Source organism: Corvus brachyrhynchos, unplaced genomic scaffold (assembly GCF_000691975.1).
Source record: "Corvus brachyrhynchos isolate BGI_N302 unplaced genomic scaffold, ASM69197v1 scaffold115, whole genome shotgun sequence".
Classification (NCBI taxonomy): domain Eukaryota; kingdom Metazoa; phylum Chordata; class Aves; order Passeriformes; family Corvidae; genus Corvus; species Corvus brachyrhynchos.
Window position 1 is genome coordinate 18,703,604 of NW_008239553.1, and position 21,869 is coordinate 18,725,472.

The 21,869-nt window shown below is 36.3% G+C and overlaps 1 protein-coding gene across 1 annotated transcript in view; it reads right to left on the reverse strand.

The window, feature by feature from the left end:
- Positions 1-21,869, reverse strand: part of PRKD1 (protein kinase D1) — a 120,143-nt gene that overhangs the window by 58,186 nt on the left and 40,088 nt on the right. The gene's annotated exons all lie outside the window — the stretch shown is intronic.

Here is a 21,869-nt window from a genome sequence, read left to right on the forward strand (position 1 = left end):
TTTGTTTCAATGCAGAGAAATTGGAGCTTCAAAATCAGATTAAATCCTGTTTAAACTAAAGGTTTTTTAAAACTCTGAGGTTATAAAATGGAGATTATTATCTAGATAACTTCTTTTCCTTCTTTTTTTTTTTGTTTTCTGCAGCACAAAAATTAGCACTTTTTTTCATGCTCTCAGCCCAAAGAACTAAGATGTTGTTCTGAAAACCCAACCAAGAAACCCTTTCTCTGTTACAAAAGAATCCACTCAACTTTACATCAATGCACTACTCCATGTTTTAGCAACATGCAATGAAAAAAACACAGTGACAAGTAGAGCTGGAGAAATAAACTGGTATGTTTTGAGGTTATACACACACACAGTGGCATTCCTAAGAATGTTTTTTTATAGAGGCAGTGAAACATTATTCTTCAAAATGGGAACTACTGATCCTTTTCAAAAACTGCAAGGTTTTTCTCATTTCACTGGATTTCAGAAATACCACAGGCATTTCCCTCTAAATTCATTATGATTTAAATTGTTTGCTCTCTTTATATTCCCATTCCATTTGCTCTTTTCAAATAGTTCTACTTTTTCTACCTAAAAAAAGTTATTTGCAATATTACACATACTACGTATGTATGTAGAAATATGTGTATTGCGAGGTATAATTTAGTACATTATGCAGAAAAAAGTAAATTCAATTGCAGCATTTTTTGATAATTTATATACAAGAAATATCTTCTGTTTGAATTAGTTTTCCCCAGATACACTACTCGCACGTCAAAACAGTCATTTTGATGGGGCGATTCTTCAAACATTTTACAAGGACCAACTGTTGCAACAGTGACAAAAATTCACTCAGCAAAGCTTATCCCTGCCTACAATAATGCTGATACACACAGACCAAAGTAAACAAAAAGCAGCCACGATGCTTGGTACTACACCACCATGAAGAGCATTCAGTTTTGCTAAACACGAGAGAAAATAGGGAAACCATGGTATTGGAGCTAAATTCCCCAATACTAATAAAAGGCCTAATAATAATATATTAATAAGGCCTAATAAAATACTAATGATAGCTGCTTAAAGTGCAGTTAAATGGTCATTATAATTGCCATAATGAGGAAATGCAGCACATCTGTAAGAATCAGGAGTGGAAGACTTCTTACATGGGGTTCAGACACAGGATGTATTTCTGGCTGCTTAACAAGTCATCAGTAGTCATTAAGACATCGCAGCTGTCCATAAACACCTTGTTTGCCTACTCCAAGTGAGAAGTAGAATGAATCACTTTAATGGCCTTTCAGTGTGGTTCAGTCAAAGGTGCATTAGTTTATAAGTGAAACCAGATAAATGACCTTTACAGCATAATAACTTGCTTAACTGCCACACTTTAGCTGTGTATTTCAAATGTGTCCTGCCTCCCCCTACTTAGAAATAAAAATATCAGTTTTCTAACATGATCACTTACCAGCAATTCTAGGTTCCAGATTTAAAATTTAGCAAAATTTCTAAATCAACACAAGTCTATCCCCAGTCTTGATGTTATTTGTTACCCTCCTGTTTTGGTTTAAGAAAATTTAAAGGGAAACACTCTAAAATGAGTTCTCCCCCCTTGTTTTAACTAATCCCTTTCCACCAATAAGGAGAAACAAAATACAAGTAGATATAAGTGAAAAAATAAATCTACTAACAAGTGAAACTGCAACAGGCAAAAAATAAAAGTAAATAACCATTAGATAGAAAATCACTTAATATCATGAACTCCCCCAGAACAAAGAGAACCCCAAAAAGGCTCTTTTCAAGATGGCACCTGCCACGGGCAACCACTGTGGGGAGAGAAAGGGAAAATGGCATCAGACCCTGCCCCTGAGATGGCATCTTTGCAGGCGATCACACGGTCTGGGAGACGAAGGGAAGAGATGGTGGCAAACCCTCGGGAGGGCAGGAGCTTATGGAGCGGGTCTAGTGGCTGAGGGGGAGGGCTGGCGCTTGTGGGGTCAGCACCACTGCCTGCCAGACTGACGATGTTGGTGCTGACGTTCTCCCACTGCGGGTGTGCTGTGGGGGGAGAAACCGGTGTGTCAGCACTGACACGGGGTGACTGGGCCCCAGCGACCGGCTGGCTTTGCAAAGTTCGCTCCAAAACGGTTTTTGATTGCAAAGTGCAGTTTTTCCGAGTGGCTACTATTGGAAGCCCAGAAAAAAAAAAAAAACCCAAACAAACAAAAAAACCACAACCACCCAAAGCAACCCCCCTCCAAAGTCAACCCTTCACCTTCAGCAAAGGCTACAAGGCAAGAGAGACTCCGTCCTTCCTGGCTCCAACTTGAAAATGGACCTCGGCAACACCCCATTTCCCCGCTTCTGTTTTCCAGCTGCCGGGTCCTAAAAAGTCAGTAACAATTTTTGGGCACAGATCGATATGGAATACAATAACATTTTGGGTTACCTACAACACTTCCAGTGTAGAGAGAAGAAATATTGGACAGTACACTTGGTCTGAGAATGAAAGGCTCAGTGCAACTGAAGAAAGTTCAACATTTGGCTCACTATAGACACTAGAGTTTGGAAAAGCTGATATAATTTCTTTAATAAAATCACTTAGGAAAAAATATCGTATGAAAATACAAATAAGAAGGAATGCAATTACTATTGAAGAAACTATCCAACATGCAATGTGAATCCCTTTAAGGCTTTATTTCTATTTTCCACATTCTTTGCTACTTAAGGACAATTTATTAGAGATGTGTAAGACCATTAGGAAGATACATCATTATTAGGTAAATCCTCCATAAACACAAAGGTTCTTTAGCCTGGACGCATTTCATGTCTGAGACACAAGCGTAATCAATTACAGTCTTGTATGTACTTAAAGACTGGTGCCAATAGGAACAGAATAATCCTTTTCTCCTCTGCACAGAACATTACGGATTAGCAGATCTGAAATACAGGAAGGGATAAAATACAGGGAATTGGACTGAAGACAAAGAAAGCTTTGTACAGCTAAGAAATTTTTTTAAATTCTTATCTGTCATCTTAAGAGTATCTATTACTGGAGAGCTTTTTTTAAAGGTTTTCAAACAAACATATTATACAAATGTCAGGAACTTGACAGCTGATCTTTCTGTTTTGGATAGAAGATTAAAGTAGGTAACATCACATGACATGAAAAATTTCCTATCTAGTACAAATGGATACAGTTTTGATCAACAGTATGGCTAAATGTGTATTGCTATTTTTTTATTTTATTTATTTATTACCTACTGTAAGTCTGTCTGTCCACAAGCAAAGTTAAATCTTGCATGTGGCTATCCAGAGTGATATTAGGCCAAAAAAAGTGCTGAACTTGGCATGACTGTTCTCAATAAAACGGTTATATCTTACAGAGGACGGTCTGTACTATACATCCACAAGTTCCATTCATTAATTTATGAAATCAAAGGAATTCATAAAATAGTTTGGGTTTTTTTTAGTTAAAACAAACTATCCTAAGAAAATGAACAAGTATTCTATTTTCTACAAGAGCAGTTAATGTTGTCCAGCCTTGCTATGTAGATCCCATTTGTTATTATGTTTATGACCCTGCAACAGCCTTACAGTGGAAGCCTGGTGCTGTTCCCTAACTGTATTACTGTCAAGCAGTAATGTACTGTAATGTACTACCAGAGGGATATTAGAGGACACTGTCAGAAAACTGCTACACCAGTTATACCATGTATAAACAACTACTAGTCCTAGAACAAACCATTGTCTAATCTGTAACATGCTCTTCTGCAGAAATGTAAATACAATACACTGTTTTTCCTCATATTGACAGCTGCATTTAAAAAAAAAATTATTTGCTCCTATGAAGAAACAAAATTCTGGCAGTAAGTAAACTGGTTATTTACCACACTTAAAACTTCAAGGAAGATCCAGTTTGTGTGTCCTGTAGAGCTGCATTTATAAAGCAGACAGATGTAAGTTTGCAGGGTAAAGTTTTTAGAGGAAAATAGCATTCGTGTAGACAAGTAATTATGTCACAATACAGCCAAAATAATTTCAGCCAGCCTGATGAGGAAAACTTGTAATTTAGAGATCATCTCCATTTAAAAATCAGCATTCAGGGATAGCAGATGGGGACTGCTATCTAGCTATCTGCTATCTAGCAAGATGTTTCTGGATCAAACTGCAAGTTATTTTTTTACTTTTCCACTTTAAGGTGAAAAATTAAACATTCTATTAAGAAGAGTATTCATTACTGTGGCTTAGAGTGATTACAAATGTATTCTGAATACAACCCATTTACTACTGGATAGCAGTGATTTAAATTTGTTAGCTTTTAAGCTATTAATAGTTACTGAATGTAGATGCAGCAATCATTCACAGACTGTGAATACTACTTTAGTACTACTTTAATCAATTACATCTCCACAAGAAGTAAAATGCATGTCAAAAGGTGTGATTACCCTAAAATTTTCTTCTAAGAATTTCAACAACAAAAACCTAAATGTTAGTTTTCAGTATTCCCACTCTTGCCTTCCCAACGTTTGTCTCATATTATGCCGATAATTTTTCTTTACATGTACTGTAATACAACCACAATAAAAGCATATTATTTAGGAAAAGCATAGCAGACTTTTATTCCAAACACTGAGCATTAAAAAAATGCTGTCTAAACATTCATATAGAACATGTCAATATTGTAGCAGCTTTTATGGTAAAAAGAGGAAGTGCTACTAGCATTCGAAGTCACCTGTAATAAGCACACTGAAACTGTGTGCTTCTTTCATTATCTAAAAATAATACATCACAATTGTCTACCCATAAAACCTTAAAGAAATAAAAAACAAAATTAATTTTTCCGATGAAAAAGACTGCTGATCAGGATCTCAAGTAATAATTTGTCATTGCCCAGCTTGTGGGCACTTTGGCAGCAGATTGTCCCTAAAACACAGGGTAAAAGGAGCCTCAGCACTTATCTTCCTCAGCAGATACAAAACAGAAGCAAGCATTGAAGTGTTTTTACCCTTAGCAACTGTAAACATCTCAAGAAAATCCACCAAAATATTTCACCAATAACCAAAAAGAAGCAAAATGATTATGCAAATTGTGGATTTTCATTTAAAAAGCCTTCAAGTGATACTACAAAAAAAATTGCAAAGTCAAATTACAATAACTAGAACTTCTATTTATAAGTATTCGATAATTCATTTAATCCACTACCCATTGCATCAGTCAGTAATTTCAATGGCATTGGTCCCTCCACATGCAAATACAAGCTGAACTATGTACATCCTTAACTGTGCGGTTATTAACAGTTGTTCTCAAAACAAGGATCAAAGAGAAGCTGACAAAAGAAAAGATTTGTTATATTTAAGATTCTATTTATTGTGACAGTCAAGCGGTTTAATTATTAGAGAATGGAACTTTACAAGACCTGATCTTTCTAAATACTAACATATCTCCAAATTGAATTGTGAAGCTTTCAAAACTTAATTAATAATAAAAAATCATATACACAATCATCTGAACGGACAACCTACTCAGCCTCCTTCTTTTCTGGTAAACCACAATTTAGAATGGAAATTAACTTCAAAGAAAGATAAGACTGTCTAAGGTGAAACAACTCTTCACCAGTTTGGTTTAATAATTATGTATTTGGAAGATTAGCACAGTAGATATGTGTCATAGGTTAGCAAGCATAGTCCCGGAAGGGACGTCCTTGCTAAGGGGTGCTTACAGTTTCCTCTGGGAACTGATAGAACCTATCAGCTGGCCAGTTTGAATATGGACAATTCTCTAAGCCACTTAAAGTTGTGACCACCTCTGTTATCCACATTTAAGAATAGACAAACTCCCCCCAAGCTCTCTCTCGTTTCTGGTGCTGGGACAGGTGGCTGCAGGGCCCCATGTGGGGGCCAGCGAGGTTATTATGGAAGTGGTAAACAGACTGAACATCTTAAGGGTTGTCTTTTCACATTGTCAGTGGGAGAAGGGAGGAAGGTGGGGGGAGGAGGAGAGTTCTGAAGGTGGTATAATTTTTTTTTCTTCTTTTAGGTCTGTTAATAAACTTCTTTATATTCTTTCAAGTTTGGTGCCTGTTTTGCATTTCTCCTAATTCTTATCTCACAGCAGATAAACAGTAATGAGTATTTTGGACCAAACCACTACACTAAATTGGTGTTTCTGCCTGGTTACAAACCGAACCCGCGACAATATGTCAAATGAAAACCAGATGAGAAATAAATTTCTTCCACATGAAGAACTTAACTTGGAAGAACTGGAAAACATGTACTCCAAACAATGACGATGGTTTCATTGCAATTAGTAATGTAGTCCAATAGTCAAAAAAGTCTGCTGCTGTGATAATTTTGCAAAAATACTTCTTTCAACATAATAAAATTTTAACATACAGGTAGACAGATTCTCATTGCTCAGAGTGGAAAAGAAAGAAAAAGTCATCTTCCTGTTTCTGTCTTTTTGTATGTTACTACAATTTTGCACATCTCCTGTAAGGGTTAGTTTCTGTTGCTTTATTCTAGGAAGGGATGAAAGGTGTTTTTTTGATTTTTTCAGTCATCATTGAACTTTTCCTTAAAATTAAATTTGCCTTTTTTAGTGATGACTTCTTTTTTCTTCTAGATTAGTCAGATTTTTAGAAGCCCTTAGTGATTACCATAACAGCACCTGCAACAAGAACCTTGATAAAACCTAGAAGTCTTTTACAGCACAAAGATATTGATCCAGCACACATAAGGACTGTAGGCTAGACAGAGTCTTCAGAACATGTGGAGATGCTGAGTCACACTGAATGATTGTTAACTTAACTTGCTAAAGCACAAGTAACCTTGACCTAACCTAAAGAAGACTGTTGACCTGACCCTAACGTGATACAACTGTTTTGGTACAAAGATATAAATGTGCAAAACTTTTGAGACAATCACAATAACCAAACTGAAACATTTTTCTTTTATATTCTTAAAATAACAGTGCATTTTGTTTTTAGAAGCCAGAATTACCTTTCTCTACAGAGGTCAGAACACAGCAAAATTATGACACTGAAGAGCCAATGTTTCATCGAGAGGACTGCCTAAATTTTCACTTAGTTGTGGCAATCATTATTAACTCACTTGCAAAACTCAAGGGATTTTTAGAAGGCTCTATTTTCCAAGCACAAAGCTATCATGAAAACTTTAGTCTTATGCATAAAGAAAATACCACAAGACTTCATGGGGTTTTTTGTAAGAAACATCCATAAGTATTCAAAGACTTCCTTCACATATACATTACTGCAGTTACTACAAAGTAACACAAACTCTGAGTTTAAATAGAAGTTTACACTATGGCTATATAGAACATATGTAGCAACATCTGGGTACAAACAGGAGGTGGAGCTTGCTCCAGCAGTGGTGGCATCTCCATCCAGGATGTCACATTCTGTGCCCGAGACATCTCAGAAATGGTGACTCACCCTAGACCTTTCCTTTGCATTTGCACTTGCTAGGCAGACAAACGGCAAGGATAGGCAACAAACTATGTCCTTTCCTTTCTTTCCTTCTTTTTTATTTTTCCCAGGTAGTCTTCAGTTATACAGCAAGGAAAAGGGTCAGAAAATATAACGAGTAGTACCGATCAACTTGATGCTGCCTATGTTGCTGTACTATCCAAGACAGGCTCAGGTCAAGCCCATTTGTCACAGGTTCAGAAAAACAGACAAATGATAGATGAAAAAATATCTTGATTTGGAAAGGCAAAGGGGCAACTGAAGAAATCTTGAAAAGCGAGGAAGAGATGACCAGACCGAAGAAAATACAGTTAGAAGAGAGGCACGGGAAAGACCTTGATTGTCTCATGACCCTTGAGGACAGCAGCCAAGAACCAGATTTACAAGGGTTAAAGTGGTGAATGGGAACAGCAATATAGGTCTTTGCTCCTTTTTTGGCTTTGCATTCCTAGAAAAGTCTTGGAAAGTTTGCTTTCAATCTAACTGCTAAGTGAAACAGACAAGTTACTAAGAATACAGCAGCTATACCAGCCAGGAGCCATTCTCTGGATCCACATCTAAGTGGCACAGAAATGGCTCACTGCCACATAGATGACCTCTTTCCCCAGAAGCAAGGAGATGACATTCCCACTCCTTATTTTAAACACTCTCTTACACATGCTAGGACCCAAACTGCCCGGGCATCATCTGAAAGAATGTGATTTGGCACAGTTCAAACTGTAACAGGAAGCATGCAGTTAAACAACTGAAAAGTTTATGTGATTTTGGCCAATGCTTGAGCCTCTATTCTCATTTTGGTTTATTTCTATTTTAGATATAACCCCAGAGAACTATCACCATTTGGTACATTCCTAACATCCAGTTAAGCTTAATGCTTTACTGCAGGCAGTGTAATTCCTTATTTACACTATTCATTATTCCTTTTACCGTTTTACTACAACACTTGATGTATGTACATGTTCTATAAAGGACTTGATGCCTGAAGAATGGAAGTTAGTAAGCAGTTTCCTAATAGGCCATCAGAAAGCAGCAAACTTATTGACTGCTTTATGATGTAAACAAGAGTTTAGATAACAAATACGTACATACAAATATTTCACTAATTCTGTTTGCAGCGGTGATCTGCTGCAGAAATCAGCTTCCTTCATCTCTCTCAGATTAGGAACAGAGTATGTTGCCCACACACACTGACTTGGACTGGCTGTGGAACAATGAAGATCCACAGAGTTAAAACACAGCTGAGCTCCTTCACAGAACTATCCATGAAAACGAAAAAATATGGCCATGGTGAAAGATAGAAATATGGCCATTTTGGAGACAGCCTGAACTCTGAACAACCTACTCATGAGCCTTTTTCAATACAGGTTGTTTCCTGTGGCCATTCAGGGCAGGAGTTGTTTCCTTTGTATTTCTTTAAACAAATAGGTTCTCTTGCTACCTATGCCTCCTGCCACTGTATGTCAGTTCACCTTTTGTCACTCAAACTGCTCACTGCCAAAAATACTGACTATATACCACATTACTCATGCTACTTCCATGCAGACTGAAGAACTCCCAGTTCAGGGCAAGCAGCCCTGGGTCTTCTCTCCCTGCTCCTGAATTGAGTCCAGCAAGTGGTTGCTGGCTGGGGTCAATCCACCACAGCAATTAAACATGAAAATCTAAAATAATAACACTTTTCTCTCAAACAAAGAGAGAGCATAATTAGTGTAACTCTTTGTTCTATCACAAGACACCAATACAGCTATCTCCATTTCCATAAAAAATACTGGATTTATTTTTCATTGAAACTTCTATGGAAGTACTTTACTCTGAATTACTATATGCAATGGGTTACGAAAAATATGTTGATTATATGCTGGAAGTTGATTTTCCTTAATACTGTGCAAAGACCACCTTAATTTATAAGAGCTTTTGTCTCTCAAATATAATGTATCTTCTCCAAGACTAATCTTTTTTACTATTATTCCTTCAGCATTTTGTGAATATTCTATTACAGCTTCCAATGCAATGAAGACAATGCAGAGACAAGAACATGTAAAGAAAGAATAAGTTCAATAACTCAGAAATTGAGAAAGACTCAAAATAATTTTGTCACACAAAAATTCTGTAAGTTAATGTGCCATGCAAATCAAAGCACACTTGTATAGCTGACTGCTCTAACATGTAGATTAAGAGGTTAATTCAATAGAAACATTTAGAAAAGTAATAATAATTAAATCACAACAAGAGTCAGAAGATAAACTGGTTTTTGCATCCTGTTGGTGACAAAAATATCACATCTACCACATCTGCACATGCTGCATTATTTCCCTGAAAATTTTCACAGGCAGAAGCACTGAGGGGGAGCACTAACAGTTACTGTCTTCTCGGTTGTTTCATGCTGAGAGTTTGAGATCTACGCTGATCCATTAATGCCACATTTCTCTAAGACAACGGGGGACCTCAGCAGAAAGGCTCCCACAGTTCCTGTACATGTTCTCTGTGCAGCTCAACATTGTCCACCCCAGCGCAGAATTATGGAGCTTCCTGTGAAATGTTTAGGAGAACGTGACAACAAGTGCCAGATTGTTGACAGGCATCCATTTACGTAGATACTTCATGAACAGATTGCATTTCTCACCAAGGAGGTTGAGAAATGGAGCAGAAACTTTCATGCCCTTCAGCAAACAGGCAGAAAAAGGATGATGAATCACTAACAAAATCAAGATTTTTTTCTAGTTCCTTTAACATAAAAACATCTAAAGAGCCCCTTGCTCACAGGTATTGACTGCTTCTGAAGCTGTAGTCTTACTAGTTCTATGCCATATACTACATCTAGGAAAACAGATCTCTAATTTAATAAAGATGAAAGGAAACAAATTCAAGAGCCAATTCCATACACTACTATTAAAAAAACCAAAACAAAACAAACAAAGCCCCAAACACCCCATTTCTGTGAGAGTGTCCCACCAGATGCATTTCAGCATCATTGATGCACTACATCAATTCAAGAGACACAGTCACCAGTCACGTACCTCACTCAATAGACTACACAGATGTAGAACAAGTGTCTTTGATCTTTTCACAGACTGCACAACACAAACTGCTTACATGCAGTCAAAGCTTCTGTTTTTGAGATAAGAGATCTAGAAAGATCTAACAAAGGTAAGAGACCTACAGATCACTCTCACTTCCTTATACCTCTGCTCTACTTTCAAAATCAACTTCATTTCCTTCAAGACAGATGCCAGTCTACATAATTGCTTAAAAATAATTTTTGTTTTGCACAGAAACAGAAAATAACATCTCTGATCAAGAGTACTAGTGTAAATAAGGTATTCTCAAGTATATAGTTTACTCCTGAAAAAGCAGAATTCCCTCACATTTCAAGTAAAATATTAAGAGAAAAAAATTAATTACTCTTTCATCCACTCCCAATATTAAATCTATATTCTTAGAGTATTAGGAAATACACTAAGAGTCATTTGAAAAATACTTATAAAGGGCTCTCTCATACTGAATTTGATAGAAACATGAATGTTTAACAATCATACTGGTTCTGGTTTTAGTACTAATAATTAGTTTGCTCTTTAGTCAGTTTTCAGTTTTACTTCCATTTATTACTAACTAGAACACCACCAAGTAACAGGATTACTGGGCTCCCTAATTCTGCAAGAAATATAATCAGGAGGGAATTCTAGCAGAAGGAAAGGCTGCGGGCACTCATGTTGGACACCAGTTTACATGAGCACCCGTACCTAGAAGCAGGTCTGTATTGAGCATCAGAAAACTAACTTAGAAAAAAGAACTCATAATGCTGTGTTATACGTACTAATTCCCCATTCCAAAATACTAAGAGGAAGCTGTCCAGAAGACCTAGTAAAAAACATTAGAACAAAAGTGCCTGTAAATTATTGTTTTATGCAAATTTAGCATTGCTTTGTAGCTCTGAGTAAGCCATGTCATGGGAAGTTTGGGTTTCATTGTCTACAACACCCAAAATGATTTTCTTGCCAAACACCTGCTTAGGGATAAGAAAACAATGTGATTTTTTTCTTTTTTTAACATGACAAAAAATGGCAGCTTCTATATAATAATACAAGAGCTATATATAGGCTTCTAGAGAGTGAATCACTCAGGAAGAGGACATTTGGGTTCCTGGCCTTCCTACCTAGTTTCAAAGGTGGACTGCACAACTTTTTGAATGCACTCCTAATCATGATACTAGGACATGGTCAGTAAAGAAATGGAAACCACTGAAAAGAGAATGGGATCACAAGCAGACCACAACAAAGTTTCTGTCTCTGTAATGGGACCATTTGCATCCAGTGCTTCCTTTAATTGCATGTATTCACTGCAGGAGCACACAGGGGCATAAAGATTCAACATATGTCTAAGCCTTCTGTGAATCTAGAAACATACAAAATGAAGACAATTTAAAGATACGTATATGAATAAACCTTAAGGATAATTAATTTTCTTTTTTTTTATTGCTTTCAAAAAAATAACTGCATTAAACACATTTTCCAGGCCTCAAAAGAAGCTTTAAAGTATGTCCCCCATACATACAGAATTATAATGTTCAAAACAGAAACTTGATAGCAACAGATATACATAGAAAATTAACAGTTGTAGAAAACCAAGGAAGAAGCCCAAAGTAATGTGGAAATATCACTGTCAGCATACTTAAAGCACATTAAAAGTTTTCCTAATACTTTAGAAACAAAAAGAACTTCAACAATTCTACCACCCACAAATATTTATCAATCACTTTCTCATTTGGAGAAAAGATATTATTGAATATTAATGAATAAACACTTTATACTCTAACATCAGTTGATATGGATGCTGAAAAGGACTCACAAAAGCTGCACATACATTGTCAAGTCCAAAACCAAAACTGAAATACCTGAAAAAGTCAATGGTTGGGTTCTGGAGTAATCAAGATGAAGAAAACTAATTTGCTGCTCTTGATAAACGGACACAGAGCTGTAGGCTTCTCAAAATCATAGAGCAAATGAAAACAAGAAGGACAGTATTACTATTGAACTACCTTGGCTTATGGAAAAACTAGATTACTTGGTTATGTAATGAGGAAAATGCACAAGCACAGTTTAACAGCGACACAGATTCAGACTTTGCAAAACGTTATTTCAGACGTGTGGAAACATGGAATACAAACTCCTCTGTTGTAAAAGGGACTCGATTCTGAAAAGCAACAATGAAATTTAGCCAGTGTAGTAAATCATTGGGGAATATCAAAATAGTTTTAAACTGGGGAATATCAAAAGTATATGGATTTACTAACTCTGCTTTTGGCAGCGATATAACTGCAATGGGAAGTCTGTTCATACCTAGCATTTAGAATTCAAAAACCTAGGACACTGGCAAAAGGATTCAGGGAGGACTAATAGAATAATTAAGGAACTGAAAGACATATTCTCCCATACATGGCAGCACGGGATTAAACCGTTTAATTTCTAAAGGCAGGTCAGGATTTGATCATTTTTGATAAGCATCAGTACTAGAAAGTGAAATCTGATTTTCTATTGATTCATCTGCCTAGCAGACAAAGAAACTGCAAGTTCCAATTTCTAGCAGCTGAGACTATGTAGAATTAGATTACACAATAATTAATTTGCTGGTCCAACTTCTTTTTTTGCTTAAGTATCCAAAACAAGTGCTTACTGAAAAACAAATATGGCTGTGCTATTTCCACATTACAGGATTTTTGTTTCTGATAGAGACACTCTATTTAAAAAGGAGTTAATTCAGACAACTCCTATGGCTTTTTAATACAAAAAAGTATTAGAACAAATTGCCACAATGTCATATTCTTCAACAAAACTGTCAGGATAAATTGGAGAAGGCTAACAGATTTCTTGGGACTCTTCTCAGAACATCTTTTTCTTTCACTCTCAGGACATCAAAAGAGGTATTTAATACAACAGGTATGTGAAATTATCCTAACACTCATTTTGGCACTGACAAGTCCTCAAATGCAGCAGTCTAGTTCCGTGTGTCCAAAGACAGTCCAAGGACAGCAGCAGAAAAAATTTTGCAGAATGTGCTATAAAGGCAAGATTTAAAGAGCTAACCACTGACTAGGTCAAAGAAGATAGACAGAAGGAGACTTTGACAGTCTTTATTTCTGCCTCTAGATAGGCAGGAATGAGTAAAAATAAATAAAGGGAACTAAAGTTCAATATTAAGAAAAAAGGATAGTTTAACCAGCAACGACTTTTCAAGGGAGCTTGTGATACCTCCATCACTGGATGTTCCCAGAACAGGTTAGACTAAGAAGGGTGCAGACAGAGCTGAATCTGACTTGAAATAGGAAGAAAACCTTTGGGGTCTTTTGAAGTTTATATCTACAACTGTCCTGGATGACATGAAAAAACCCTCAACTTTCAGTTCGAAGTAAGAAAACTATGTAAGGTACATTCCTGCAGTTTAATGATCCTTTCTGCAAGTCACATTCCCGTGACTTTCATTTCAGATATCTAAAATTTCCATTGTAAGTTCAACTGGATAAATGCTTCCCCATTTTTTATCCTGAACGGTTGCACAGAGCTCCTAAATAGCTGCCACATTTCACAAGGGAAGTATTTGCATCTCAGTGTGGGTGAATACATGTCCACCCCCATCCAACTAGTACTGACAGATTATTTGACAGTTTAATTTCAGTCAGACCTATCTGCCTCAAGAGTATTTTTAAACATCAAGACAAAAGTTGTCTTAGAGTTTAATTTGTCTGGGATGTGCATGTTAGAAATCATATATCTAACACATGAAATGAACACACTGTCAACCCCAAACTCCTGCATGGGTTTGGTTGTTCAAATATCCACTTCCATATTGCCCTACTTAAGTTTTTCCAGTAGAGAATGTCACACTCATTAAATTTCACTTCTCCTACAACTGAGAAGATATTTGACAGTATTGTTCTCAGGCACAACAAGGGACTGGAATTTTTCTCATGGCTCTGCCTTGGACCTCAAGTAGGTTCCTTCCTATTGCTTTTGATGAGATGGAAGTTCTCCTGCTGCTAAAAAAATAGTAAATGCTTTTGTGAAAAGATATTGCCTTAATCATATCTCTGAATATTTAATTTCAAGTGTTGGCTCCTGCCTTCCCACAAACTCCACTTTTTAAAAGTCTTTTTTAATGCACTTTTCATTCATTGAGCAGTGTTAACAATTTTCAGTTGCAGAACTGTGTTCCACAATTGATGCTAGAACTTTTTAAGAAAGCATCTTTTTTTTCTTTTATAGTCATCTTCCTGAGAATCGCGTAAACAAGCCCATAAAATAAAGGGATTTTTTTTCTTACTTAAAATCAGAATGGTTAATTTATAAATGATGCAGAGAAGAAATTTACACAGAACAAAAAGGTGAATCAGCTCCTTGAAGCTTCTGGTTCACAGGATATTTTCATACAGAATACCATATTAAAAATATATTGCTTACAGCAAGGAAATCATGGCTTCCTGCCTTTTATAGAGAAATTTAAGTCTTTGGCATTAACTACAATATTTGAAGAGCACTACAAGCAAAGTCAAAATTCTGTTTCTGCCAGGGGAAAAGCAGCTGTCACAAACCAGGAAAACTTTTTAGACCTTCATTTAACATATAAAGAAACCCTTCTAAGTTCTAAAAACAAAAGAGTCATTGTAAAATAATCTTATTTGCTTGAAGTCTCAGCCATTTGGCACCCACCCAGCCAGGGTGAAAAGACAGACACTTAATACACAAAGATCCTAGCAACTAGAAGTCTGCAGGGAGCAGGAGATTGTATTGCCAGCAACTGAGTGATCAAGATCTCATATATTAAAAAGGAATATACAAAATTAGGTGTTCATGGGCCACCTTAGTCTTTTGGAATAGACCAGAAGCAGGAAGATGGGCAGTAACAATCATAGTCAAAGGGGGCAGACACCTGTATGTCCTGTAAGCTGCATGACCCTACAAATGTGAGTAAAAACGTTAGATCAACTTCTGACAAAAGGAAAATAGAGGGACCAATACAGCTAGCTTCATTCACCACCATTTTAAAAATCTAGTAACTCCGTTAAGCTGCTCATTTTCTTCTCAAAGTTGAGACACACACCTATCCTGGTATTTGGCAAGACAAAAAAAACATTCTGAGTTTTTTCATCTGAACTTTTACATTTCTCCCCCACCCCAGCAGAAGGGGCAGCAGGCAAAGTGACAAGTTAAGAAAAAAAAAAAGAGTAATGTCATTTTTTTATTCAAAAGTAGTGGTGGATAATCCATTTAGCTCTGACCATATGCATTTTACTTGCGTGGCAGCAAGCCATGAATTCTCAGTGCCCCTCACAAGGAGACTCCTGGCCCACGGCTTCTGACAATATGCCAGAGTCCAAACCAAGCCAGACCAGCTGTAGCTGTACATTCTTTACATGTGAAACCCAACAGTGTTTCCCCATGCCCAATACTGAACATTCAAGGGGCTGCATACACAAACACCTACTGTCACATGCTACCTAACACCCTAAGGAGCCAACCAGCTCCAATATTTTACTTTCTCCTCAAGCACTGAAGGGGTCACTGTTATCATAAAAACATTTTAATTATCTTTTAGAAGTAAAAACCTAAGTATTTTCCCACAACACGTTCAACTGTTTTGATTCTCTGTAAGTGGCAGTGTTCTTACTATGCATAATAAAACCATGAAATAATGGATGGATGTGTTATTATGACAAACAGATCCCTTTCATAGTATCAGATCCTCTGTACCTGCACAGAGAAAACTTGGGGGGGTTGTCCTTGCAATGTTTACCAAAGTACTCTAGAGGTAATATTTGTGCTTTGTGAATGGTTTCTCTTTTTTTCCCTCACACCAACAAATAGTTTTACTCAACTAATTACATATTATCAGCAGGTAATTTCACCTCAATTATTTTTTGCCTCTAAAACCAGCAAGTGCACAACTGTGAGAACAAAGCTATAAACATTTCAAATGAGCACTGATTTGACTGCAGTGATCCAGCATGCTGAGTTAAACTGCCAACATGTATGGCTTCAATAATAACAAGTGACATTTCAAAACCCTAAAGCAGTCACTGAAGAATGCTTCGTGGGTTATGTCACCTTTATGCAATGTACCATTAGAAGCATACATTGGTCATTAATTACTATGCTTCAATAAGGTAAATGAGCACTTGAAACTGGATACTATGCACTGACAGACCAGTGTTTGACTTTCTGGAATTTTCAACAGGGTAAACTAACAACTGAGGCCATGATTTTTAAAAGCATCAGGTAATTGCTTGTATGTATCTAACTTAAAATAGACCTTTAGGAACTAGATTAATTTGGTTTACATTAATTTCTTATTGCTGTGCTAAGCACTTGTAACCTGTACCACACCAAATCTTAAAATGTAATAAGAAAGCTAAAAAAAAGTCAAGTGAAAAGAATCAGACCTGTCCATTAAATGGATGCATATAAGCAAAGGTTCTATGTATATTTGATCACATTTTCCACCCCAAAAGATCCACCAGCATCATCATTTCTACCACTGACAACTATGCATGGAGGAGAAAAGGGTTTTTATTATTCACAAATAAACTCAAAACCCAGTAAAATGAACAAAAATTAACAAGTAGCAAAAAGAAAGCTTAATGAAATAAAAATAAAATGCCTGTATTGTTATGTAGAGGGACGTCTGAATATAGACCAAATTTCTAGGGCCAGAAACAATTTTGCATGCACAGACGTGGCACCACAGGCAGGTGCATATTTAAATTACATGCACATGTACATTCTTGGTTTCTGACCATTCCCTCCCTTCCCGCCCACTGGTCCCTCTTTGGACAGATCTGATTAGAGACTGAAGATCATCTCAGCCCACAGTCACAAACCTAGCTGCAGCAAGAAGTTCTGTTTACAGCCTACGAAAATCTGTGCAGATAATCTCCCTCAAAATGCAAAAAAATACACCACTCTAAAAAAGTTACATTACAGAGAAAGCCATAATAACTAAATACTTACAATGATACGGCAGAAAATACAGATACACAAGGTTTGAGTAGTCTAGAAACATTCTAGAAATATTCTTTGCAACCATATATTTTTATTTTCCTGTAAAGGGAAGTAGAAAAAATGTTTAATGTTCTTTAGTGCAATAATGCATCTGTCATTCCTCACCATTACTCAGAATGTTTCCAATTTGCAAACTTGCCTATATTTTGCTAAATCTTATCCTAAATACAGTCCAGTTCCCTTTTTCGTTCTAAAGATTTTATAACCATGTAAGTGGACAAAAGTGACCACTTTGCAGGGGTTGTCTCATGAAAAAAAAGCTGGGAAATCACTCACAGCTTTGTCTGCCTACTGGGTATAACAACCAAAGAGCCCACGCCAACTTCACCACATCACATCAGCCTCTTCCTCCCTTCCCCCTGAACTACAGCTGGATCCAAGAAAAAAGCATCTGATCTCACCCAAAAGTCCACACAACCAAAGTAATGGAATCATCCAATCCTGAATGGAACTGGTTGTGTTTATGAAAAAGCTGAAGTGAAAAAAAAAGAATGATTTATGCTGTTAAGATTAATTATTAAACAGAAAGAGAAGTCTTCACACTGGTATTTTAAAAAGAAGAAAAAAAAAAAAAATTTGCCAATGATTACTTCTGCCAAGCTGGAAAAATATCCTTTTTGTTTGAAATGAAATATGCATAAATATACAGGAGTGACAAAAGACTATTTTTTTTGCTTTCAGAGCACTATAATTTTACTTAAATGGTAGGTGTTCTTTCTAAACAGAATGGCATTTCAAAGAGGCACCCAATCCTGTATTTTAAATGCAACAGTCATCTCTGAAACAGGGTCTTGAAGAAAATTTCAAAATAGCAAGAAGCAAATTAGCAAAAAAACAAACTTATCAACTCTACTTTGAATAAAAACATAATCATGAGGAAACAAATGTACCTCTCCCTTCCCCCCTTCTCCTTTCTCTAAAGTCTGTGCCTGCACAAAGATATAAGAAGCCACTAAACCACAGCGTCCCACGCCTGCCAACCGCAATGGCTAAATAACTCACCATGTATCAGCAACATTTTACATGAATGTATTCCCTTGAGATTTTGAAATAAAAAATGTATACAGCAAAATGATCACTGAAATTAAATGAGAAAATTTTAAAATCAACATCTTTTAACAATTAATTTTTCTTTACTAAAAAGGGTGAGTTTATGTATTCATTCAAACATACAGCACATCTCTTTACAGTGGCTTGAGTAGGCAATCAGGTCAAAGAGCTTTTTCCCTAGTAACAAAAAAAGCAAACTTGCTACATAGGTTATTTTCACTAATTGATTCTGATTGATTAACCTCCACAACTATGATTAGAGGAAGAAGAAAAACGAAGGAATATTGAAGATGAATTTAAATAACAAGAACATTAAGTTTGGTCAATGCCAGTGAATGATTGTGATGAGAGAAGAACAGGGCACAAAATTCCTTGAACACTGATTTCAGAATTACAATGAAGATCTTAATCTCATATTCAACAACTACCCCTCTCCTACCCCTAAAGAGCAGCAGAAAAACATTTTAGACTGTCTTCCAACTGGGGTTCTTTGCAAAGCCTAAGAACGTAAAAGGGAATGTATTTCGCATTTCTATCCACAATTATATTATATCAAAGGCCAATGACAGTTCAAATTTAGAGACTTCTAAAGTTGACACTTTTATTTAGCTGTTTCTTTTATGCCATGCTTACTCCTTTTAAAATATTAGTGATTTCCTTTACACATTGTTACCTACTATATGAGCTAGTGTATCTTTTCAGCAATAAGACATAAAAACACTCTTTAACTGTTTTTTATAGAGTGATAAAATCATAGCATACCAGACCTTAGGCAGTGGTATCTCTCGTATGGCTCCTAGCAGCTACAAGGTGTAGCAAATATCCTAGGAATGGATGAAACAGGGAAATGAGAGGCTAGAAACTGGGACAGACATACTTATGTACTAAATCCAAAGATTTCAACACCTGTACCCTGAGTTCTGACACATGCCATATATAATTTTTATTTCTACCATTAAGGTTTTTTAAGTTTCATAATTTTTACAATTTAAGAAATGCAGTGGAAAGCTGGGCTTCACTAGATTCTTGCTGTCATCTCATATACTCCACATGTGTTACCAGTACATTGCAGAGACACTGCTGTCCTCTCTATCAGGTCAAACAGAAGTTATAAAATTCTGATTTAGACTGGCAACTCAAAAATGAGTCAGGTCATGTCGAGTAATCTCTTTCACCCTCTTTTGAGCACATCATAAACTCCTTCAGAAACAACTTTTGTGTACACAATCCCTTACCAAATTAGACATCAGCATTCTGCCTCATATCCAGCAGAAACATAGTGTTACACTGTAAACAATGGCCAGCTGACCTCACCTTCAACAGAAACTTAATCATAAAAGAATGTTTTGAAATAGATTTTCTAAGTCAATTAGCGAAGATGACTTCCACAGAAATAAAAGTATTTGTGTTTATTTATAGCAAAGCCAAGCCGAGAAAGAACTACCTCTCAAGATATGCTATTTGAGGATACATGGTCCTGTGTTAATTTTGTTAACTCACGAAGTTACCATGAAGTACAGTGTTGCACTTAACCAACCACAGAAGCCAAGTACCAGAATGGAGGTGTGCCTCTACAAACAAAAATCTCTTCCTTTGACTCTTAAGCATATTCAGCAGAGAGTGATCTATTCATGCTCTAGTAAAATGCACAGGTAAAACTCAACGTAGGTATGACGCATAATCCCTGCACTCCACTGCCAATAAATACATAAATAAATAAAATATCAAATAGATTACCTGGAAATAAGATAAAATGAATAGAACTAAGGAAATACATAATGTATCTTACAGGATGAGACAAAGTTTTGTTTGGTTAACCTGTCTCAATGAACTTCAAAAAGAAAGTAGGAGAAGCTTGCAGAGATATCAATCTAGAACAGAATGAAAATAACAAGAAAACCCAAGATACAGACAACAAAAGTGACTATCAGGTGACTAGGAAGAGAATCAGGCTGCATATTTTAAAATAATTCTGTAGCTCCAAAGAAATTTATCTTTCAGACAGTTTTTCCAAGTAAAGCCCATGGGGCAGAAACCCGAATCTTCTTAAAGTCAAGTTTGACAATTTTATGACAAGTTAAATGATATGACTGTCTGCCATGACAGACAGTAACACAGGAGATCCTTGCCAGCCCTAGAATCCTGTTTAAAGTTTAAGAAGGAAAAAAAACCAACACACCCACACTGCTATTAATCTTACCAAAATACTAAATTATTACCAATCTGTTAATCAGTTTTATCCTCTTAGAAGTAGGCATAAAGAATAAGCTGCTGAAGCAACATAAAATCTTCTGAACCATGCCAATATTACAGCTGAAATCTGCTGAAATCTCCCAGAGCTAAGTTTTCATGTTTTATACTAGCTTATAGCAAAGAAATAAAGCAGAAAGCATTAACTTTTGCTAATGTGCAAATACTTTCAATACGTATGATAAATAATTCAAACAATGCAGCTTTCCTCCAGGAAGTTCTTAAAAGATTAATAGAAATATAAACCCAAACTCATTAATTCTACTGCCATTACCCCAGAAATTCTTTCCTCTTGATCTGAGAACTTTTGTAGCCTTTTCGTATATATCTATCTGCATCACATTATAGTAATACCTAATATATATAAAATGTGTCTATTATATTCTCTCTGTTGTTCCACTATCTATATACTACATGAAAATTTAGTTTAGGTATTTTTATAACAAGCTACTTCTGTTAATAGTAATGTTCAAGTGAGTTTTTTGTACACAGATGATTTATTTCTGAGGTGTCATCTCACAGGTGAACTGGAATCCCAAACTGGACTGACTTATCAATGCTGGCAAATGAACTATTGGCAGAAAGAAGGGAAGAAAAATAAATTAGTGCTGCAGTTGTGATGATGTAGGGATTCAAACAGTTCTCAGTGTTATACAAGCAATAACTACTTGTTTTGCTCCCTTTTTTTACACAGGCTGACAAACTTACTGCCACTCCCTTTGCTAATATTTCTCTCTGTCCACAGGTTCCAAGCTTCGTTTCATTGAAACCTGGACTAAGATAACTAAGAAAATTTCAGAGAAAATGTTCTCAGGTGTACTTTAGTTGTACAGCCACCACTGTTGTTTTAGCCCTAATGAAGGGCTGATGTTTCCAAACATATCAGTTAATGCACACACAAAAATGTTACCACTTCCTACCACAGAAGTCAAAGACCATAGTTTTAAATGTTTTCTGCCTTTTTTTTAATTTTATAATGAAACTACATAAATCTTCCCTCATACTTTGGAAAGCCTTCAGCCATTACAACAGAGGTGCTCTCCTCACCA